Raw genomic sequence first — 25,498 nt, 5'->3', positions numbered from 1 at the left:
TGTTTTTGACCCCATTTACACCGGTCTTTGTCCCATTTTATACTGATCTTTATACCATGTGTAAACAGGTCCAAGTTTTGTTCTAAAGCCAATAACCTTCCTTGCTCTTTACGAAGGCAGCATATTAATAATCATGGAACCTCATAAGTGAACGATTTAGAACACTACATTATCAGCAACTCAAATTGTGCTCCGAACAGGGGACTCAACTCAGTTACAATTTATTTAAATCCGGAGTTTGACATTAGCATTTTGCTAAGCTAATAGCAACATTTGATACTTCAATAAAGAATAAATATAAAAAATATTGTGTACAATAATCAATTTTGTATTAATCCCCCCAAAACATTAGTGATGCTGATGTTCCTTCTTTTTTGTTGGACAGGTAAGACATTATTAATTGTTTAGACCATTCCCTAAAATAGTATCAGTGGAATTTACAGAAAACCCATACAAGTTTCCCTCAAACATTTTAAAATGATGTGTGTAGTCAACGTATGTTAGTAATGGACAGTTTTCAGTGTAATTTTATTTTATTTGTTATCACAGCTATAATAAGACATCATGCTTATCCACATCCATAGATGGCAGTACAGCATCTAACACCACAGTCATATCGTTACTTGAAAGTACACGAAGAGCAGCATTACTAACGCTAGATAGAGAACTACTGAATGCCTGTTGATAAGCATTACCCCACATGCGGTGGTGACATCACTCTGCTTATGTTTAATATATACTTTACCATCTATAAATGTAAAGAATGTTAACAAATTATACATCTTTTCAAAGGTCTAAGGGTTCAACATTGATATCCGATCTCGGTTTCACGATAGCAATGCTCCAGAAACAGCAATTTAGTTATTTGTGCCAGTACAACAAATGAAAACATGCAATATCAAAACGGGACATCATACCTTTGTTATAAAAACGCGATCACCAGATGAATCCAGTTTGCCACACTTGGGTCAATTGTCCATGGCAAGCATTCATTGAAAAACATCCATTAGCACTTTAGGTCCATAAAAGTGATAAATCTGAGAAATATTGATATATTCTCCATTGTTTGCATGAAATCTCTCATGAAAGAATTACCCATCAACATCGTTCTTCAACAAACTATGCAATCTGAGCAGCATTCATGTTGTAAAACTGTATATTCTCTTATATATTAGAGTCCCATAAACAAAATGAGCATGTCTCCAAAGTCTGTTTTAAAAAATGTGGCATAGTTTTATTCATAAAAGCCAATCAGTGCAGTCAGATTTTGTGTCGTCTTGAATAATTCCAGCGATTTTACAGAAAAAAAAAAATGGTATGGTACAGGAACCTAATTTTTTGTTAGATCATCTTCAAATTTGAAACATAACTTCTTTAGACTTGTGGCTTTGAGAACATTGTCTTTCTGGGTTGTCTTGGCACTTTTATTATTGCTTTTTTAGATTATAAAAACATGTTCAGCACAAAATATATCCATTACTATAAACTTCAACTTCTCTAACATTAAAAATAACAGCATATATTAATTCTGAAACTTGGGTAATGAAGCCCAACGTGTCTTTCAAAAGATACTACAACTGTGTCCATACAGTCCAGTAAATACAACCATTTAAGTTTAGGTTAGTGCTGCACGATAAATCATATCACAATAGCGATGTCAGCCCGTGCGATTATATGATGGCAAAATGCTGCAATTATATTAAATAAGTGCATGTGTGGACGTAACAGCCCATTCTCTCTGAGAGCTGTTTGCCCATTTTCTACAACGCTAATAAAGATGACCAGTCAGTCTCAGTTTAGGGAGTGGCACATGTGGTCATGTGAGTTTCTAGTGTTCAGCTTGGAAATCAGGTGAAAATGGACGCCGAGCAGACAGACACTGAACTGGTGGCCAGAAAAAATAACACAGATCATAGCTTGGCGATATACAGTCAGGTCCATAAATATTGGGACAGACACAATTCTAATCTTTTTGACTCTATACACCACCACAATGGATTTGAAATTAAACGAACAAGATGTGCTTTAACTGCAGACTTTCAGCTTTAATTTGAGGGTATTTACATCCAAATCAGGTGAACGGTGTAGAAATTACAACAGTTTGTATATGTGCCTCCCACTTTTTAAGGGACCAAAAGTAATGGGACAATTGGCTGCTCAGCTGTTCCATGGCCAGGTGTGTGTTATTCCCTCATTATCCCATTTACAAGGAGCAGATAAAAGGTCCAGAGTTCATTTCAAGTGTGCTATTTGCATTTGGAATCTGTTGCTGTCAACTCTCAATACGAGATCTAAAGAGCTGTCACTATCAGTGAAGCAAGCCATCATTAGGCTGAAAAATCAAAACAAACCCATCAGAGAGATAGCAAAAACATTAGGTGTGGCCAAATCAACTGTTTGGAACATTCTTAAAAAGAAAGAACGCACCAGTGAGCTCAGCAACACCAAATGACCCGGAAGACCATGGAAAACAACTGTGGTGGATGACCGAAGAATTCTTTCCCTGGTGAAGAAAACACCCTTCACAACAGTTAACCAGATCAAGAACACTCTCCAGGAGGTAGGTGTATGTGTGTCAAAGTCAACAATCAAGAGAAGACTTCACCAGAGTGAATACAGAGGGTTCACCACAAGATGTAAACCATTGGTGAGCCTCAGAAACAGGAAGGCCAGATTAGAGTTTGCCAAACAACATCTAAAAAAAGCCTTCACAGTTCTGGAACAACATCCTATGGACAGATGAGACAAAGATCAACTTGTACCAGAGTGAGAAGAGTATGGAGAAGGAAAGGAAATGTTCATGATCCAAAGCATACCACCTCATCAGTGAAGCATGGTGGTGGTAGTGTCATGGCGTGGACATGTATGGTTGCCAATGGAACTGGTTCTCTTGTATTTATTGATGATGTGACTGCTGACAAAAGCAGCAGGATGAATTCTGAAGTGTTTCGGGCAATATTATCTGCTCATATTCAGCCAAATGCTTCAGAACTCATTGGACGGCGCTTCACAGTACAGATGGACAATGACCCGAAGCATACTGTGAAAGCAACCAAAGAGTTTAAGGGAAAGAAGTGGAATGTTATGCAATGGCCAAGTCAATCACCTGACCTGAATCCGATTGAGCATGCATTTCACTTGCTGAAGACAAAACTGAAGGGAAAATACCCCAAGAACAAGCAGGAACAGAAGACAGTTGCAGTAGAGGCCTGGCAGAGCATCACCAGGGATGAAACCCAGCGTCTGGTGATGTCTATGCATTCCAGACTTCAGGCTGTAATTGACTGCAAAGGATTTGCAACCAAGTATTAAAAAGTGAAAGTTTGATTTATGATTGTTAATCTGTCCCATTACTTTTGGTCCCTTAAAAAGTGGGAGGCACATATACAAACTGTTGTAATTCCTACACTGTTCACCTGATTTGGATGTAAATACCCTCAAATTAAAGCTGATAGTCTGCAGTTAAAGCACATCTTGTTCGTTTAACTTCAAATCCATTGTGGTGGTGTATAGAGTCAAAAAGATTAGAATTGTGTCGATGTCCCAATATTTATGGACCTGACTGTATCTTTATTTCATCCTTAAAGTTCCTATAATATGGGATTGTACCATGTAAATAAACACAAACTCCAAAACTGTCATTCTCGGTGCGGTCAGAGCCGCTTCAACCAGTCGCGGAAGACACAATCTGAGCAGGAGTCGAGACCGGGAGAGATAAAGTTCTGCCGGGTGATTTGCATTCTAACACGGAGACGCTCGTCTCTCACCCCCGCTGTCTGCAGCTTGCAACGTGTAGCATCATTGATGAGATCATCATTATAAGATCAATCTTATGTGAAAAATAACACTAAAATGACAACAACAATAAAGTGTGTGTGTGTGTGTATGTATATATATATATATTTATTAGGTTTTAGATAGACAAGATTTTCAAGTGCTTATCAATAATACACTTTTGGCTAAAATGTTTACTGTGTTCAGTGGCTAAAATATCAATATGACTAAATGTTACTAAAATATGACTAACATGTCAACAGTTTTCATTGACTAAAACTACATTAAAAAGCCCAGTAAACAAAACAAAGCACAATTACAGATGTGTTTGCGAGTGTCACGCCATATGACAAGTCTTCACAGAGATATAAAGAGACACGATGCAACGTTAGCAAAGTGGGATTTCAGAAAAATAATGATCCACACACTGAACAAGAGGTACCAGCGATAAGTAGAACTTTTTAGAAAGAGGATTTGGAAATACCAGTTGGTCATTAAAAAAAAACAAAAAAAAACAACAGTTTTAGTGGTTTGAGTGAACAATATACATGTTACATCCTGATTAAATGTCCCTGGTTTGTTTGAACAATCTTATTTTCTTGAAAATGTGCATGTTCTTATTTATTGTTCCATTTTATTTAGGTGTAATATTGAGAAAATAACAAGTTTGCAGTAATGCAAAGATGTTATTAAATTTTGTAAAAATATTATATTAATTTGAAAACACTGCATTTATAGTTGCTGTGGTTGCTAGTTTGTATGTTTGAGTTGAGAAATACACATTTCAGCATTATCAGTTATCTATGTGCATTTTCCTTGATAACCAAGCAAGTTGACTCATGTTACCATTTGTTTATTATATCGAAATCGCAATATTAGCCTCAATAATCGCAATATGACATTTTAGCCAAATTGTGCTGCCCTAGTTCATTTATGTCATTTTCATGGTTTGTGCTCAAAAAGGGGGTGCGTATCAACAAGTCAACATAATCACTGGCCAGGCAGAGGGAGACAGCGCACCCATTAGCACCTCTCAGCAAAAGGTGTTAATCACTTGGCTCTCTGAACTCTCAGCTGAGTTAATGCCTTGAAACACTGAAAATACACATCTGGCTTGCTTGAAATTATCACTGGCTATGGGTGGGGCAGGAACACACCACCAAGGCAGTGACCAATCACCAGTTCATGTAGCAAGACTGAAGCAGTTTTTTTTCTGCAGAAAAAGCACTTTATTTTTGTTTTGCTTTTTCACACACTTGTTAGGCCTTGCACTAATGCTTGATCTGAGAAAAAAAAAATAGTAAATGAGTTTCACTTTTTTTATATATATATATATATATATATATATATATATATATATATATATATATATATATATATATATATAGCCAAACTATTTTGTTTTAATCAACAAAAGGTTAGGTTATAGAGTGATGCATTTTAAATGTTTTTTTTTTTTTTGGCTATTTGAAAATCATTTTGGTGACTGAAAATTAAAGGAACATGTTTGTCACCAAGTTTTTATAATGACCAATTGATTTAATCTTTGTTTCTATATATTTGTGCAAAATAAAACCATACAAGGTGACAATACATTGCCTATTGTCTATTAATATTGATTTATAAATGTTCACATTTAGAAATCGAGACTGGTATGGTCGCATTCTTACCTCCAATTCCCACAGAAGAACTCAAGCCAAATTGTCCGCAGCCGCGTAAGTGTGGTCTTGCCCAACGTTTTCGCCGGTTTCTATTCTTTCTGCATGTAACCAGAAATAATAAAACAGAAACTGTTGCCACTGCCATGAAACACTGCTTGCTATTCATGTATGTTCACGTTTCGTGTGGAGGCTGTGCTCTTGCTCTTTATTTCTGTAAGCTTCAGGATGATTGGCTGTGAAAATGGGGCTTGACAGTGAAGCATTGAGAAAAGTCAAAGGCAGTCATTAAGGGTGACACCTTCCCTCAGTTTTTAAATGGTAAATGTAACAGGCTCAATGACTAGGAGGGCAAGATTAGTGAACAGTCAATGAGTGACACCCCCCACCCAATTCGAGTTGTTCGGAGTCTGTGAGTGTAGAGCCAGCTTTACTAACATACATCTAGAATAATAAAACAAACAGCAAAATAATGCTGCCTACTTTTGGAACAGTGCCCACGTTGTGGGCATCTTAAATGCCTGATGCCTTAAAATGCTGCCTTCCTAAGGAGCTCACTAAGCTATGGAACAGAGCCATAGACTCATGTGAGAAAGATGAATACATTAGATCACTTTACTGACACAAAATCAACATTTGATTGAGCTTATGTCAAAACAGACAAACATACAAGACTTTAAGGTTGATAATACTCCACTCAAACAAAGCCACAATCTAACATATGATCAAACTGCAGTCAACTTGGAGAAGAGATGTGGACTCAGATACACACACACACACACACACACACACTCTGTGGGCAGAGTCCCTCAGGCAGCAGAGCACAGAATACGTTCATTTGAGCGTGAAAGTCATAGTCCCAGACTGGTTATGTGTGTTTGGGGTGGTCAAGGCTAAATCACTCTCCCAGGGTCTTCAGAGATACAGGGGTCATATATCAGAAAGGATAAAGAGAGAGGGGGGTAATCAGTTCCATTTTAATTAAGTCTCTCTCTGTTGGCTCAGGCAGAGAGCTGCTTACATGAGCACTCAAATAACTGTTATGAAGCATCTATTCTAAGTCATATGTGGGAGAACATGTGTACTCTAGAATGAGACTGCTTAGCTGTTTTAGCTGTAGGGTAATTGGAGGGTGAGGGTTGTTTAGAATGTTTTTTTATTCTATGCTAAATAAAACCAGTTTTGGACAATGTCATTGGTATGAGCAGGATCACAGCCATTTACAGTATCAAATTTCTGCCAAGTGTGAACGAACACACACACACTTGCACACAAACAGTGTGTAGTTTGAGCATATCAGTTACGCAGTCTGTTACACTTTAACCAAGCTTATGTCAAAACAGACAAACATACAATACTTTCAGACTGATAATACTCCACTCAAACACAGCCACAATCTGACATAAGTTAAACTGCAATCAACTTGGAGAACAGAGATGTGGGCTCAGACGCCTACACACACAAAAACTAAAGTGGGCAGAGTCCCTCAGGCAGCGGAGCACAGAATACATTAATTTGAGCGTGAAAGTCATAGTCCCAGACTGGTTACGTGTGGTTGGGGTGGTCGAGGCAAAATCACCGTCCCATGGTCTTCAGAGATACAAGAATCATATATCAGAAAGGATAGAGGGGGGGGGAATTAATCAGTTCCTGTTAAGTCTCTCTCTGTTTGCTCAGTCAGAGAGCTGCTTACATGAGCACTCAAATAACTGTTATGAAGCATCTATTCGAAGTCATATGTGGGAGAATGTGTGTACTATAGAATGAGACTGCTTAGCTGTTTTAGCTGTAGGTTAAATGGAGGGTGAGGGTTGTTTGTGGTGTTTTTTTATTCTATGCTATAAAACCAGTTTTGGATAATGTCATTGGTATTAGCAGGATTACAGCCATTTACAGTATCAAATTTCTGCTGACGCATGTCAGAACCAAATGAAAATATGGTGGACTAAACTCTCCTGCCATTCAATTAAAAATGTCCCATATACCATACAGTTCAGTACCCAGGCTTTCAAAGTATATATACTTTTGACCACAAGTCCAGACAGATGCGTTCAATGCATGCACACTACAACTGCTTTGTTGACTTTGCTCTTTTAGCAAAGTCAACGGCATGCACATACAATGCGGAAAGACGAGGACTGGCCGCATGTCTTGAAAACCTAGGCTACTGTGTTGATGACAAAATTTAGTTCACATGCACAGTGTGCAAGACATACTAGCCTCCGCATCTGAGACAGTCAATCCGCACATCTTACCACATGGCTTGTTGAGCGCATTACTACGGAGACAGTGCGTGTTTCTCTGCGGCAAATCACACACAACTCACCACGCGCCCAACCGAGAGCAAGAACCACATTATAGTGACCACAAAGAGGCTACCCCATGTGACTCTACCCTCCCTAGCAACCGGGGCAATTTGGTAGCTTAGGAGACCTGGCTGGAGTCACTCAGCACACCCTGGATTTGAACTCACGACACCAGGGGTGGTAATCAGCGTCTTTACTCGCTGAGCTACCCAGGCCCCCTGCACATTTTGTGTTCCTAATAGATTCAATAGGAGTTTATTTGGTAAGTTACCATCATGGTTTATGCGCATTTCTTCTAAATCATAAAAAGTTTGTGCATTTTGTAGATTTCATTTTGGGGTTTCCATCCAGCAGTCTTTATGCAGCATCCTAATATGTGAAAAAAAATAAGTGGATGGAAATCCAGCAAATGCGAAGGTTGGTTTTCATTTGGCCTTTAAGTTTTCTTTTAGAGTATTAAGATAGATGTTGTAGTAGTGTTTCTCATTTATACTTCTATAGCAATAATGGTATGAGTCCTGGTAAGTTGGACTCATTTTAGCAAATCAGTTCAAGATGTCCCTTCCAAATGAATCAGAAGTTCCCCACATGCATTTGTCATGTATTAATCTTTTTGAAAAAATACAGTGTAATAAAAATCCAACTTCAGTTTTGTCAGATAATCTTAATTTTTACAAGTTGATAAAACTAACATAGACTGTTGTTGAGAAAACTCAAATTCAATAAATGTAAACTTTTTTGCCACTTAAGTTTATTGTATTTTTTTAAGTGAGCACATACAAAAGTCAAGTTTGCTTGTGAAAGTAGAACTTAAAGGCTTTTTAGCATGCTCAGTCCTGAGTAGGCAATTTGGGGCAGAATTATAACAATTGCGCTTAAAGTGTGTTTACTCAAAGCTTGAATTATGAGGACATGTAAATATTTTAAAACTAATCCGTTTTGGAATTAATAGATGTTTTAAATTATGTTTTGCTGTAAAAGTTGTGTTTAGTTTAAAGTCATCATCAGGATGATTACTATTCACTTTAAGTTTCTTAAGTTATAAAGTTGACATTACATCTAAAAGTTTGAAGTACTTGTTACTTTCACATCTTTTCAAGTTGGACCAATTATTTATTACCTTGGTGGGGCTGACACATGATCTTGTGTAGAAATGTAGATCTGCTTAATAAAGTATATCTTTTATATTATTTTTTTAAGAACATTGAAAATTCTGGACAGCTGTGCTTAAAAATGCAAGTCAACATTTTTGAGTTTGCTTAACTTATTGTATTGAGCTAATGGAACTTACAATCCAACATGAAGTGTTAAGTTGGTACAACAGACAAATGGAGTATATCAGCAAATATATAGACAAATGTAATTTTCAAAGAAGCACCTTTCAGGATAGGATAAAATGCTGACTACCTCTCACTCCCAGTTCAAGTCAAATACCCACAGACAGTTTGACGTCAGAAAGAGTCACATATTCACATTCCTTTAAAAGGCAGATAGCATATCTCTCTGTATGAATAGGGCTAATATTTACACAACACAAAATAAACAGAACTACTCAAACCACCTTCCCAAATCCTTAGTCCAAAAAAAGCCAAAACATGGATGTGTGTGTGGAATATTTCAATCCAGTATGTGATGTCAGTCTCTTGTACTAATACCCCTAAATGTTCAAGCATCTGCTCACAGTCAAATGCATACACACAATAAATCTCATACACACACTAGCTGGATTGTTCTAAAAACAGACAGAGAATCATGGCTATCATTGTACAAGGCTCTCCAACTTGCTTGATGACTGAAGTCTAACCTCTTTTTGGTTGGTCAATGAGGTGATGCCTTAACTCCTCTCCTAAGGCCTAATTGGTCCACAAGTATATCAATCACCTAAACAGGAGGTTGCTGATTTGGGGTTTTCTGACTACACAACACACTGACCGGTTTCCTGTGAGAAATACCGCAGAGCTCACAGCAGGTGTAACAGAACCACGATTAAAGCAGAAGCATGCTTCAAAAAGTTGTTACTTTGCAGAGCTCAACAGTTGAGTTTTGGGCCAGAACTGTAGAAGTTCACAGAACTGTAAAAATATTGTCAGGGCAAGTACAAATCTGATCAACTGGCCTAACCGGCTAGCAAAAAAAAAAAAAAAATCTGTGCCATTTTGCCATGGCCTTCATAATGAAGAAAATAAGGCTATTTCATTTGGATGTCTGAATGGTCGCTCACATGCACTGTGCTAATGAAGACCATCACATTTTGACAGAAAGTCTGGGTTAAGCAATATACACTGTTTTTCCTGAGCACTTCAAAGCAATGATTGGTTTCTCAACACCCTCAATGAGGCCACTGAGGGTAGGGACAAAAACCCCAGCAGAATACCAAATCAGCAAGAGCCAGATCACCTCCTACATAAGACATTAGACCCATGCATTATGCCCTGCTGCTCTTTTAATACACATGCATTTAATCAAACTTAAATCTGAGACGGGAAAAATCTGAGGTATGTGTGTGTTATGACCTCAAGATGTCCTAAATAAGCATTTTTGTTTTCCGCTGACTTTGCATATGTACCCAAAAGGCAGTGTAGCTTAACTGGTGTACATTAATTTATAAATCATTGATAAAGTGTATGACTACCTTGCAAAAACAAAATGACCAAATATGAATGCATCTGGTTACTAAGATTATTTCTAAGCACATCCTTGTTGTTTAGAAACTAGGGATGTGCAAATCAGTCAATGTTCCAGGTTCGATACAATTTAAGCTCCATTGACAGTTTTTTTGACAATGTTTATTACCACAAAAAAACAAACAAAGAAAAACACATCAACATCCTTTGCTCATTAAAAAAACATTACATGTGTTAACATTATTGTAATGTAATATTAGAGATGAAATGGCATTTATCAAATTTATGGGATTAACAAGCATAACATCATAACAACGAGATTGTAAAATTGAATATTACACAGATAAGGTTGTTACATTTTAACCAACTAAAACTATGTTAACACATTGTATTGAGTTAACGTTAACACATTGTTTTTTTTATTTGTAACTTTTTATTGATTTCAACTGAAATATATATAACAGAAAATGTGGAATCAAATGATATAAAATTATAACCCATCCCCTCAAACAATTACAGAGCATATTAACCTCCCTCACAATCCACTTCGTCCAGCAAAAAGGTGACTTATTAATACATAATTTTGGGTACAACCATATGCTCGAGGCAACATCCAAACAAATGTCCGAATTAAACACTCTGGACACTTTTGTCCATACAAAGAGCAAATGCGAGATAACGGTGTAACTTATCTTTTCATCACCAGCAGATTTCACTGAGGGAATGGTAGAAAAAAACTCTCCGCCCCATATATCCAGCCAGAGGTTTCCCTGCCTTATCCCCTGACTTAAAGTATGACTGTCTTTCCCTGAATAGCCAGACCTCCACCTTCAGCTAAAAAACAGCACCATATCTGCCCTTCAATTGGGTCAATTGAACCCCAATGAATGGCCTAATTAAATGGCATGCTTTCGTATGGCCCAATTAAACCCTGAAGTGCTCTTTTCTACTGAGACTGCAGTGTTGGGCTGGCTACTGGTTCGGCCGTCTCATGAGAATCTGCGAATGTCCTGAACTGCTTTCCAATGTAGATGAGAGTGCATCAGTCGGATTCTCAGCATTTAGAGGGTATGGGCAAATATTTTCCAACTGAGGGCTGCAGGATGCTGACTAGCCCTCGATCAGAAGATGAAACTGATTGTCCTTATGAAGTATTGAATCAAGCCTCAGATCACCACTAACAGTAAGCAGTAAAGCTGACTCGATACCAGAAAAATGTCATGGTTTTCGATACCTAATTTGATACCACAGCAAAAATTTGCCAATATGGTAATATGCTATTGAACATTCTCCTTTAGCTTGTTTAAAGTAAAAACAATTATGTAAATAAGAAATTAAAAGAAATGCATGTTTCCTTCAAAGTGTTTCTCAATTAAGTATACATTCCTTAAGTGTGTGTGTGTTTTTTTTTTTAAGTAGGGCATGTAGGGCATGTTTTAAGTAGTATGAAATAAAAATGATGATAACAAAATTATTGTCAACTCTACTACAAACAGAAATGTCTTAAGTGTACTGCCATTGTAAAAGCTTCTTCCAATTAAAGGCCCACATAGCTATGCCGCATGCATGTTAAGAAAATATTACATAAATATGGTAGTTTTATAATAATAATGTTGTTGTATCATACAAAAATGCATTTCCATAATTTCTTGACTTCATAACTTATTATTGGGTTCCAAATAATTATTAAAAAAGCAGGCTGAGACCCTATCACGAAGTAGACAAGTACCCAGTGAATAGATACATTAGGCCCTTTCCCACATACTGTCCTGGTACTTTTCCCTTATTAACTTTCTAGATGAGGACTCTTAAGGGGAATGGGACAGCTGTGGAGACTTTTCATCTCTGGCATTCACACTCAAAGTAACCACCATATGTATGTCATGTAGCATCGACAATTTTTCTTGTGAAGTTGTTTGCACGCACGATTCCTTAGCAACAACAACAAAATCAACAACACCGGAGGATACCGGCATCAGAGTTACACTTTTGTTTGTTTTATACAAACTTTGGCTGCGTCGGTAAACGTAGGCAGCTGCCTAATCAGATAATTGTATAAACAGAAGCAGTTTTGGATGAGCGGAACTCTCTGAACATTAAAAAATAACACCTTATTTCATCCTACCTTCATCCATTCTTATACAACCTCCAAAATTTTCCAGTTCAGATACAGCCGGTGTCTTCAGGTTAATTTAAACTGGGCTTGAGAGCCACGCGTGCAGGCACAGAGCATACGCTGAACGCAGTGGACAACATGTTGAAAATAAATAATAAAGTTAAATTGCCCACTCTCGATAAACATCTGATTATTTATTCCATCATCCCAAGACAAATTTTATGTAGTAATGCAGAAATCACTTTATTTTCTGTATTGTCAAACTGTACAAACACACACGCGAAATGGGTGATTCTCTTTGAATACTTTGTTACATGTTAAGTCTGTTAAGGGAATTGTAAAATTAGCACAATCCTCTGAATAGCAGACTAGCTGCTAGTTTGTTTACTAATGGTGGCTGTGGAATCCGCTTCGTTCTCAATTGCTTTGTGCATCTGTTGTATTACAAATTTATAAAATGTTAAATCTAGGTTCAATACAATCGTATATAAACTGAGAAAGTAGATTGCATTTAGCATTTGAGGTATAGATGATGATTATATCAGCTGTTAAACAGAGTTTTCCTGTTCTCTCTATTGTAAATTAAATGAGTCAGATTACTGAGAATCTCACACTTTGTCTTTAATGGTTCTTGGAATCTCAGCCCCAGTCGTTGAATAGTTAGGCTGATTGGATAAGCATCTATGCATCTGAATAGTTATGCTGATTGGATTAGGATTGGTAACACTCTAGGGTCTAGGGCGGGTTCCTAAACCTGTATACTTCATTTGCATGCCTGGTTTAAGGTCGACACCTAGGTGCTTTGTCTCCATTTCTAAGCACTGCCCTCTAAATGTATATAAACTACAATGTAAAGTTCCCTTAGTTAGACTTGATGACTGCAGCTACCGACAGCTTGTGTTCTCAATAAAGAATCCTGCTGAATATACAACCAAGTCTCCTGGTCTTTGCTTCCGAGTTTCCAACACATCACATTTTTGTCTAATCACAGGCTACAGAACCTCCCAATCCCACAGTCCCTATACATTTTTTTAATGGCCAATGCCGATATCCAGAGAGCAGGGTGGCCGATAAGCCAATACAATGCCGATGTCACACTAGTATTGTCAAAAGTACCGGTACTTCGGTACAAAGTCATACTAAAATTAAAAAAAGATGTAACATACCAGTGTTACTGCAGTACCAGTAGTACCGATCACCGATGATTTCTGGTATTCTTAACTTTTAACAATTAAAAAGAGAACTTCCAGTATGATACTGCATTTTTTTGCCAAACTTTTAACAACAGTCTTGCTTGTGAAACTATTATTATTATTATTATTACTACAGTGAATATAAAATTTTATTATACAGTTGTAATATATTTTTGTTACCGTTTCTTCAATTTAAGCCATCTAGCTTTTATTATGAATAGTGCTTTTATTTTTACGTGTTTTTTTTTTTTTGCCGGAAGCTTCACTTTACCGGATAAACAGTTTGTGGGCCCAATGTGATCATTGAAGACTTTTAAGTCATGTCTGAATTCTCATCTCTTTACACTGACCTTTGAGGCTGACAACTGAAATGTAGGACAGTTTTGAAGTGTTTATATTTTAGATTACTGGTTTTTGTGTATATAGTATTTTTTAAATGGTATGTTTTAAATGCTATTAATGTGAAACACTTTGGTCTACTCCGTCGTTTTAAATGTTATTTAAATAAAGTTGAGATTAAAGTGCAAATGCTATGATTTAATTATTTAAATATATAGTCTACATGTAACATGTGCTTTACAGTAGCTTAGTGCTCTGCTCTGTTATCTGATACGTTGTAACAGATAAAGGATTGTCAAGGAGGTGGGAACCAGCTAAACAATCAAGATTAATGCATAAATGAACTTAATCATAAACGTACACACATGCAACGCCGGCACGTGAATCTCTCTCTCCCGAACTGGCATCTCCGGCAGCCCCTTATCTCGCTCTCCCACTGATCAGCTGATTCAGCACCGTGCACAGCATGACCTGGCCATGCCTTCCTCCTAGTCACAAACGTGAATGATTCTTAATGTTTGTGGAGTTTTTAGTGGATGAGCGGTCAGATTTATTCAAAGTATGCAGCTCATCCACAATAAGATTGCAGCCTTTAGCAGTTTAATAAATCACAATAGGACATGTCAGAACATTAATGTGATCAATTTTCCATTTCGCAAAAGCAGTAATGGAGCACATGCTCAAATAAGCTTGTGAGCATTTTAAAGCTGTCATGTGTCAGTCATACTGTGCATGTGTACTGGATAGGGTTGGTACTCTACTACCGGTACTACAGAAACAGTGGTATCATAACATATTTTTATTTTAGTACCAACTTGGTACCGAAGTACCGATACATTTGACAACACTGGAAGAGATGCATACTTTGAATGGTTGTATAAATCCTCACACACTGGAAACTCCACAGACATTGAGAATAATTCACGACATGTTGTATCAGATGACAGAGCAGAGTACTAATGTACTGTGAACCACGCTGCACATGTAAACTATATATTTATATAATTACATCACAGCATTTGAGATTTAATCTCAACTCAGCTAAATATGTCACAAACTGTTCATCTGGACAGTGAAGTTACTGGCAAAAAAAACTAAAACAAAACATAATAAAAGCATATTTCAAAATATTTACATTTTAATGTATCTTTTTAAATAGGATACGTGGGTGTGTTCAATAGCACATTGTCATATTAGCATATTTATGCTGGTGGTACCGAAATTGGTATAGAGAACTGTGATATTTCACTGGTATCAGTACTGACTACCGAAATTTTGGTACCGTGACAACACTATCTCACACAATTTAATATAGCAAATAAATATAAAATAGCTAAATTAATAAACTCTTATTTAGCACTATATTTAATCAATTCACACTAAACTTTAACTTTGAAAAAAGAATTAAAAAAAATGACAATTGCATTTTAAATGGTAGATAGCAGTTTCTTCAGATTTCTGTTTAGACATAAACATTTTGTAATTTAATTGCACAAAGAAATTCCTAATATATTAGGAAGGAAATCAAACCAATTGCACAGAGTGCATAGCGAATAAGACATTTACTGCTGGCACACGTGAAGCTCTTTTACTTTTTAAGTTGCATTCACGTGCTCGTGAGGATCCAGCATGAGCACCAATCTCCTGATAGTTTAAACAGCTTGGATCACCTGCTTGGATTTTCACAAACAGATTTGTGAATCAGAGGAACATTTGATCCTGATGTTTTGATTCTGGCTGGTACAATATGCGCTTCAGAGTAAGATATCAGATGAGCGCTCGACGGGAAGAAAATAGTGGATTTGTGAAGTTTGTGAATGACATCTTTTTAAACGAGATATCGGCATATTTGCAGATGGCACATAAAATACGTTTTATTGATATTTGCCTTTTATCACTAAAAAGGTTACAGGGAATGGTTGAGGAGAGTCTGTTAGAATACATGCTTAAGAGGAAGATTTAGGAGCATTCTACAGGATGCTGGATCTGCTTAAGTTGTGTGAGGTTGGTTTATTACATCCATGTAAACAAGATATATTAATATAGTTTTATTGACATTTGCCTTTTTATCATTAGAAAAGACAGTTAAGAGTTACAGGGAACTGTTGAGGAGAGAGAGGGTGAATGAAACACATCAGACTATGGCCAGCTATGACTCAGGGGGCTCAAAATTCTGCAAAACTATGCAATTTGTGCAAAGCAAATTGCATAGTTTTCCATTAAATTCACACCAAATCACTTTCAAAAGGACATATACATCCTCTAGCCATCACTGGATGATATATTGTGTATGAATCTTTCAGCTACATTGTTTACATTTCTTTTTTTTCCCAGTTACATGCATGTCTTTTAGAGGTTTCATAGTTTTAATTAACCATTCAAGGCTTCATACAGAGAAATTGCAGAATAAACATCACCATTTCTAATAGTACAGTTTCCACAGTTTCACAAACTAAACTGCAAACTCATCAACGTCCCCTTGTTCATTCTTGAAGCATAAAAACATTCGTAAATGGTGTGTATGGTGACTAGATTCACAACTTTGGACTGCCACCTGCAACGCATTGAAGTTTCTTGTGTAATACCTGTGCTACCTTGTCCTACCCTGTCCTACCCAAGACACTTCTCATAGGGTGTGCAACTGGCTTTATCTACAATTATATATTACCCCCTTGTGGTTTCCTAAAGCTATTATGCTACTATTATTAAAGGTACATTAAAATAAAAGGTAAACTGATAGTGAATTGGAAAGCACACAAATTAGCCTTCTAATTTAAATATCGGCTAATGTTAATATATCGAAGCCTCAAAGGCATATAGAGAAAATAATGTGCAGATCAATAATCGGTGTATTAATAGGCTATTTTAAGACATTCCTAGTGAACAACCTTTCTTGAAAAGTATTTCTATTGGCAGTAGAGCATGTTTACCCATTACCTTAATTTGTCAGAATTAAACACTATTTATTGTTGTTAATAATCATATTGCAGTTCAAATTACATACTGTTTCAAAATAATAGCAATAAAAATAATTGTCCAAATCATTCAGTACTGAACAGTAGTCTGAACAAAGTCTGATCAGAATTCAAGTGTTTTTTATTATTCAGGACACAAGAGGTTTTTGATATGAAATACCTGTGGTGTGTAGGAAATATTGTTGAGAGTACAGTCATAAAAACCATCTGGCAAGGCCACTGCTGCCATCAGAAGTAATGAGAACTACATGTGACGTCACTCACATCTTTTCCACCAAAATCCACATGGCCAAGTCCCAGATATCCTCCTCCGTTACGTCTGCTGTATCCAACTTAGCTTGAATTTAGCACATCAGTAGAGGACAAACCACTTTAAAGGTCACTTTGCATCATGCTGATGCCTTCATTGTTACTAAAGCAGCATATAGAAATGCCAGAAAATTATTAAACATCTGAATACAAATATGATATAGACAGGCATGCTAAACATCTAAATTGAACAACAATGTGGTGCCTGATCCTTATGATACTCTATTTGTTACAGCATTTGATGCATTTCACTAATTTTTAAAAGGGCATTTACTTAAGTAACTATCACAAACACCATGTAGTCTCCTTTAAATTGGCATCTAACACAAAACATGAATGTAAGCTAATAAGGCTAAATCAGTCTGAAATAAATAACATCAACACAGTCTCTGATCGATAACCTTCATCTACTATGACATTCAGGCTAACTTCCATCTCGAATTGATCATCTTGTTCACATAAGTTTGTAGAATTGGATCTTCAAGTCAACATCAAACCATTTTGGCACTGGCTGGACATATAACCCAGAATAAATCCATTAAACCTGAAGGCTTATATGTGCTGGCCATGATCAGTTTGCATTTCTGAGATACTTTAAAGAGCACCAAAATTCCAAGAATGTCTAATAAATTGTTTTAATGACTCTAAATAAACCTTCAATCCAATCTCTATCAAAACATCTGTAAACGCAACACATATTCAAGGTCTGGAATATTTAAACTCCTAAGCAGAAAAGGCAGTGACAGTATAAAATTAGAAATGACAAATAAAACAAGAAGGGAAAATGATTGACGCAATAAGCCATATGTCATCCACTTAGCTACTATGACTGTGTGTTTAAATGGGGCCCAATTACAGCTTTAGAGCTCTGCGTACTGTAGACATCTGCTGACCAAATCGAATTATTTAGATCTTTGTGCTCAGTCAAATATCTTTCACTAAAGTCAATAGACACATGGCAATTGGCTGCATCTCAGCTGCAACTAAAGTTTTTAAATCACATGGATCAGCCTAGAACATTTACAAGCGTTAACGTTCAGGTGTTAATGGTCAGAAAGATGGAGAAAGTGAGAACACAATATGCATTTATAAGCTTTGAAGAGTGATACTTTTTTAAATTCCTTTGAGGTTTTTCTTTTCAAAATTCATAAAAAAAGGTAGAGAACATCTTTGACCTAGTGATGTCACTGCTTAATTGTTTTATAGATTTTGCAACAACTCATAAGAAACCCTTACTAATTTCCTGTTCTTACAAAATCTGAGAAAACGGCCAACATCTGTGACAGATAACAACTGAACTCATGAATCAATTTCTTGCAGCATAATGTGTCACCAGAAATCACAGCATGTTCAGTGTGTAAAAGTTTTTACTGGCATTTTCAATTGTGTGAACAACAAGTTCCATTATTCAATGAAGCATTAAATCCTGGTAAAGTTGTTGCAGCAATCCCATTTTTCCCAATTCCTCTGCACTCACTTTTAACACAGAAGCAAGGTTCGTACCAAATTCATGCCAACTGAGTTTCTATGGTGTTGGAGGAGGAAGCTGTGAGAGACTGCCAGGTAGCTAAGGGTATTAGAAAGCACCTTCAAAAAAATACACATTCCCTGCCTTAACTCACCTGCTGACTGACGTCTTGTCCGTGGTGATCCGCATGAATCTCACATTCTAAAAAGATGTTAACATCTCCTCCGTCCAACCTATCGTGAACATGACCCTTGCTAGCCCAGAGGACTTGATGAATGGGTGAGTGAGACTGAGACGAAATTCAATGAGGATTACTAGACGGCAATTTCTGTGGTATTATGCTCACGCAGGCAGATGCGCAGAGCTTTTCAATTTTGCGCACAGAATACATTGCGGAGGTCACCAAATCTATAAGAAAAAGATTCCCTTTGGAGCATGTGGGCCTCATCGCCAACCTCAACACCATACTCAATGCATCTCATTATCCGGGTGCTGACGCATTTAAGAGCTATGGGCTGAATGCTTTGGAGCATGTCTGTGACCACTACGCCACTTGTGCAGAAGGAGCGCATGCTGCGGGAATTCCTCCCGGTTTAGCGAGTGCATGCGGGATCGGGAAATCCCACATTCTGAGAGTCCTGCAAACTTTTGATCGCTTCCCTGGGAGAAATGTTTCCCAACTTCAAAACTTTGGCTAAAGTAGCACTGGTAATTCCAGTCTCCAGTGTGGCAGCAGATTGTGGGTTCATCCTCCAGAACAAAATTAAAACTAGCACAAGTAGTTGTCTATCCGAGGCAAAGACACAAAATCTAATGACAATTGCCTCAGCATCAGTCGCCCTTGATGCGTTTGATTACGCACAGGCGAGCACCCAGTTTATATCGATGCGGAACAGGCAGAAGGTCTGAGTTGTCGAATAAGTTTTTATGCGTTTTGTTCATATTTTAATCATACATACATTTGTAATATTGCGTTGTTCACATGTCGTGTTTTAGTGGCCTCCGCTGTCACTACGGTTAAAAAAAAAACCATTAATCCGCTTCATGTGGTGTCTCTGTTATTCATCTGTTCTCTTCATAAATAAATGCATAATCTGCTATATGTTCGTCCTGTACATTCACGATTAAAAATGAAAACGTGAACGAAAATATAAGCTATTCATAAAATGACGGAATTTTTACGAACCTGTCTGTCAAAATGACGGACAATGAGAAAGTCTAACTCAACCACTGGTACCAATGCATGCTGTAGGCCTATTCATGCAAATGAATAAAGTAAACACACAGCAGTTATTCGCTTCTGCAAACAGTTCAGCTCAATACTTCACTGGGACAGCATACCGAAAAAAAGATTGCCCCAAAACACTCATTCATAGGAAAGTACTTATGAACCTAATAAATTATTAAATAATGAAACGAGCATGTACAAAGTAATAGGAAAATGCTCACAGGTATACTTACTCAACACAAAACCTTGAGGTGTGAGAGGCGGGTTTAAACACACCGTTCATTGGTTTCTTCCTAATACCTGTAATTCATTCCTATCTGTATCCTCAGATCTCTGATGGGGCAAAATTTCACTAAAGCACACTAAAAGTTTAAGGAGTATTACAGTTTCAATACAACTTAAGCTCAATTGACAATGTTTGTGGCATAATGTTTATTACCACAAAAATTTATTACGACTTGGCAATCAAAGTCGTTATAAACAAAACAAAAAAACAACAACATTGTTGCTATGTAACGTTGAAAACCCCAAAATGACATAATAATACAAGAGTTAAAACAGAAGAATAAATATGTGCTTTCATAAAATATGATTCACATTTCTGCCTTTAAACTCTCTAAAAATAGTTGTAAGTGCCTCACTGCAACCTCAATTATTGCTTTTTTCCTTTCTTTTGAGCTGCGAGTTGAAAACTTTTTTTTTTTTGGTAATCAATATTATGCCACAGATGCGGTTGATTGAGCTTAACTTGAACCCAGAATATTCCTTAAAAGTGAGAAGAGACCTAACTTTTACTGCCAAGTGAACAGCACAATAGCCAGACACACTGCCCCCAAACCTACAAAACTCCCCTTGTCCTCCATTCTCATTACCTTCATTCTTAACCTTTACTTCCACAATGCTCCTCACTCTCTACCTAATGAGTGGTGCCATGTCTTGAAGTTCAAAGAGCTTTGGTTTGATTGGCCTGTAAAGATGAAATGCTCAAAAAGAGATTACAAACACATAGTCTTTAAATTACCCAATACAATAGACTAACTGCCAAGATTGATCGTCACAACCATTTGAACTGACAAAAATACCCAAAGAATGGATGCAATCGTAATCTCTGACATGCAACAGTGAGCTTTTGGCATTTATGAGCCAACAATAGAATGACCTTTCTCACTTATTCAGTTGCCACCTCACATACTAATCAGTCTTGCCATGACTACTGAGCAGTGCCCATACAACTATAGACATAGACCTGCCAGACGACTATTACAGAATAACACTATAATTAACTGCTTTGTGGCTGGTCTTAGCAACAGTGCTTTAGCACCAGATCACCATACACTCCCTGTAGTGTATAAAATAAATCTTAATATCCATGATGGTGTACAAACAGGATGGAGCCAGTTTGGCAGACAAAGTGATAAGTTTCCACAAAAAAAATTATTCTTTCAATATTTACTCTTCCTCATGTTGCTACAAACCCATGTGACTTACTTGCTTATGTAGTACACAAAAAGAGATCTAAGGCAGAATGTCTACATTTTACTTTTTTGTGCATCACTTTTTTTTCTCATTCAATGAAAGTGAATGAGGTCTAACATCTCTTTTTGTGCTCCACAGAAGAAATTAATTCATACAAGTTTGGAACAGTATGACTATATGTGAATGGTCACAGAATTTACATTTTTAAGAATTTAATTTCCCGTTAAATGGGTACATTCCCTGCCTACACATATCAATTCAATTGGCCATGTTCAGAAAGTCATACAACCATACTACTTACTATTTCTGTCATAGAAGAGTATGAATGGGAAGTATACAACTGTGTAGCCTGATTGGCCTTGTGTGACCCTTCATCAGTGAATGTTTGTATTACCCCTCTCTTCAACAACCTTTGTCCGAACCATTGATCAGTTTTACAAATCAGTCCTGATCGCTGAACCTTGCCACAAAAAGCACATGTACGTTCAATTGGACCTCAAACTGTGCAAAGACATTCAAAACTTAAAGTTAATATAATTTGGTATCACAACATGCCAACAAGAACTAAACAAACTGCTAATCGAAGTGTAGAAAAAGACAGAAAATGGTTAATGACTACGGTTTCTTTAATATGGCCTCAATTTCAGATCTTCACACTCTTAAAATGATTGCTAAAGTTGAACTTGTGCACTAAAATTGCAACAGATGGCTTTTGAAATTCTACTGACATGACTTGCAGACTTTTAGGCTCTGAAGAGATGATATAGCAAGATGTTGTGCATTCACCTTCCACACAATAAAGTCATGTCAGGTTTCTGGCATCTTTTATATTCAGTGGCACCAAATTGCCGCTTAATAAAACAAGTCACTGACCTCGCTCAAACAAACTATTGTTCTTCTCCTTGCTAGATGTAAACTAGTAAGGCATGGTTTGATTCAGTTTGAAGTGTCTTTGTGACCTGCATTTAATCTCAATACAAAGATTGGAAATTACTGTGGTTTTAACCACTGAGGATAGAATAAGTTCATTGTGCAACATTCAGACAACATAAAACTTGTAGTAAAACTCATTGTCTCTTTGCAAGCTTCCATTTTGACATTGGGATATATTAAACAATTTTTTCTGCTCGATCTGGATGAGATAAAGCGAGTTTAAAACCTTGTAAATTGCCTACCTAGACAGATATTTAGGACAATGCTACACTTTTCTACCCGCAAAATGCTGTCTAGGTAGGCAGCTCACTTGATTTTGAGAATCAGCCACAAACACAAATTAAAACTAAATTATAGTAAGATTTCAATTAAAACGATCACAAAGAAGGAACGTTTTGTGTGGTGAGACGAAGGTTTCAAGAGCGCGTGACACACGCGCGCCATAGCGATGCAGCCGAAAGAGAGAATATGGAACAACGTGCTACAATGAAGAAATGGGCTCTGTTACGATGGTGGTGGGAAACAAACCATAATCAAACATCCACCAGCTTGAGTTAAATGGGCACAATCTCTCGAACAGCAGGTCTATATGTTCAAGGACAACTGCGAATGATATAACTGACCCGCACCATTGAACAGCGAGATAAACAATAAAAAAGATATCGGGTTAATTCATTGTAGCCGGCGTGTTGTTCCATTTAACTCTGCCCAAGGTGCAGAGTTAAATGGACCCCCTCTCTCCAACAGGACCATGTTGTCCACACATTATGACTATATGCGTCCTTTAAACACATACCTGCGCGATTCATTCACCTTCTCCGGTTATTCTTGTGTGCTGTCCTACTGTGACTTGCGATCCCGGTCCTGTAAGCAGCATGGAGAGGTCTAAATGGATCCGTAGGCTCGTGAATAGTATAAGTTGTGTTTAAGTTTCCATCCGCTCAATGTAAGAGGGAAGACTTTGAAAATCGCGCATGCGCAGTACCACTAAACAGCCCAACATGCGCTGTGTATGTGGTGCAACAGAATCCGGATACACGAAAAGTTTCTCCATTCATTTGACCGTAATGTTCTGACCTCAAAGGGGAGATTTTGAAGCTAAAGCAATACAAATGACTGTTGCATTGTTATTGAGTTGATAATGAGTCATAGTATAATAATAATAATAATAATAATAATAAATATATATATATATATATAAAACGGACGCTGTTTAAAAACCTTTCAAGTTAAGTTTCACAAACTGCTGGGAACTTTTCCAAGACTAAAAGTAGCCTATTATTTTAAAGAGACAGCTGAGCACCTTTTTCTCCACTAAATAATCAGTGTTTTCTCCCATATTTGGTCTCCATTTTTTCAGTTGACATGACACAGCATGTGATATTGCTGTGCTGTAGCAGCAGAGACGTTTCTGTTAATAAGCATCAGCTCGTCACAGAAAAGGGAACAAGTCCCTTCAATCTCAGTGATTGATCTGAAAGAACACACTGTTGGATTCAACAGCAATAAATCAAGAGTATGCAAGCATTCGGTTGCAAGAAAAAGTTTGTAAACCCTTTGGAATTAGGCCTACCTGGATTTCAGCATTGAGTAGGCTACTCATAAAATGTGATCAGATATTAATTCAAGGCACAATTATAGATGAACACAATCACACTAAAGTGACAACACACTCATAGTGCAGGCTGGAAAATGTAAGTGAACCCTTGAATTTAATAACTTTAATATTCTGCTTTAGCAGCAACAACCCACAAACGTTTTTGGTAGCTGCTTAAAGACTTGCACGACATTGAGGATGAATTTTGGACAATTCTTCCCTACCAATCAGTCTCAGTTCATCAATATTTCTGTGTTGTCTTGATTTTACAGCCCTCTTCAGGTCATGCCACAGCATCTCAGTTGAGTTAAGGTTTCTATCAACATATTTTTAAATGCATTGTGGGATAATGCATAATAACTGTGGGATGGAAACACCAGGATTCAGATAAAATCTCCAAAATGTTTATTTCAGATGTGAAAGTGGAGATTCAGAGTAAAAAAGGACATCTGTTATATTGCTTCTGAAGATATGGATTAAACCCTGGAGTCAAATGGATTACTTTTATGTTTCACTTATTTGATTTCTGGAGCCACAAATGTCTGATCACCATTCAATTGCATTATATGGACATACAGAACTGAGATATTCTTCTAAAAATTCTTTGGTTGTGTTCTGCTGAAGAAAGAAAGTCATACACATCTGGGATGGCATGTTGGTGAATAAATGATGAGAGAATTAACATTTTTGGGTGAGCTATCCCCTTAAATAAGGCTTGGAGTTAACATATTTTTTCAAAGGACATCAAAAGTTTACATTGAATGTCTTATCCAGGCGTGGAGCATCTACACGAGAGAGGCGATGAACTTGTATCGTAGTTTAGATGCTCACAATTATTTCCTCAGGAGAAAGATCTGTAATATAGGCTTGCTTATATTATAATCAATGAAGCAGTTCAATAAAGCTGTCTGTGTGACCTGCAGACCAGGTAAGCATTTCTTTTTTAATTAAAAAAGACTTTTCTTGTCTCTTTATTCTGTGCTAGCTTCTATACTACTAATTGTATACAACCAGGGCCGGCGCTACCTATAGTCGAACTAGGCAGTTGCCTAGGGCCTCGGCCTTGGAGGCGGGGCCTCCAAAACATACACATGCTTATCCACCAATCAAGAGCAGCAAAATACTATGCTGTTTGTCCATTGGATATAACAATTGTCATTCACCTGTAGTTAAACCAATTAATATCACCATTTACATGCAAGTCACTCCCAACCTCTGAATTTATGAATGAAGACATTGTAGATGAATAAAATCCAACATTTCTGCAAATTTATCTGATAGCGCCGAAACGAACTCATCCTTCAGGGGCTGCTAAGCGTAAGGCTAAGCAGGCACGCAAAGAAAGTGCAGCTCGTGATTCAGGTATCATCTATTTTTGAGTGATTGTAATGTATTGTAAAAAATAAACTGATTCTAACGATCAGCGTCATTTTGAGATAGATCATTTGACGGTTATTTCCAGTTCAAAAGAGCGCGAGCACCGTTGATGGACTGAATTCGCT

The 25,498-nt window shown here is 37.1% G+C and overlaps 1 protein-coding gene across 1 annotated transcript in view; it reads right to left on the bottom strand.

The window, feature by feature from the left end:
- The window catches only part of LOC127631256 (monocarboxylate transporter 1-like), a 46,199-nt gene extending 22,837 nt beyond the window's left edge, over positions 1 to 23,362 (bottom strand). Inside the window, exon 1 of the mRNA XM_052109328.1 lies at positions 23,196 to 23,362. The gene's annotated coding sequence lies outside the window, so the exon portion shown is untranslated. The remainder of the gene's footprint in view (positions 1 to 23,195) is intronic.
- Between the last annotated feature and the right edge of the window lie 2,136 nt (positions 23,363 to 25,498).

Source organism: Xyrauchen texanus, chromosome 37 (genome assembly GCF_025860055.1).
Source record: "Xyrauchen texanus isolate HMW12.3.18 chromosome 37, RBS_HiC_50CHRs, whole genome shotgun sequence".
Lineage (NCBI taxonomy): Eukaryota > Metazoa > Chordata > Actinopteri > Cypriniformes > Catostomidae > Xyrauchen > Xyrauchen texanus.
Note: the sequence above shows the minus strand (reverse complement) of the source record. Positions and strands in the feature narration are given on the sequence as shown.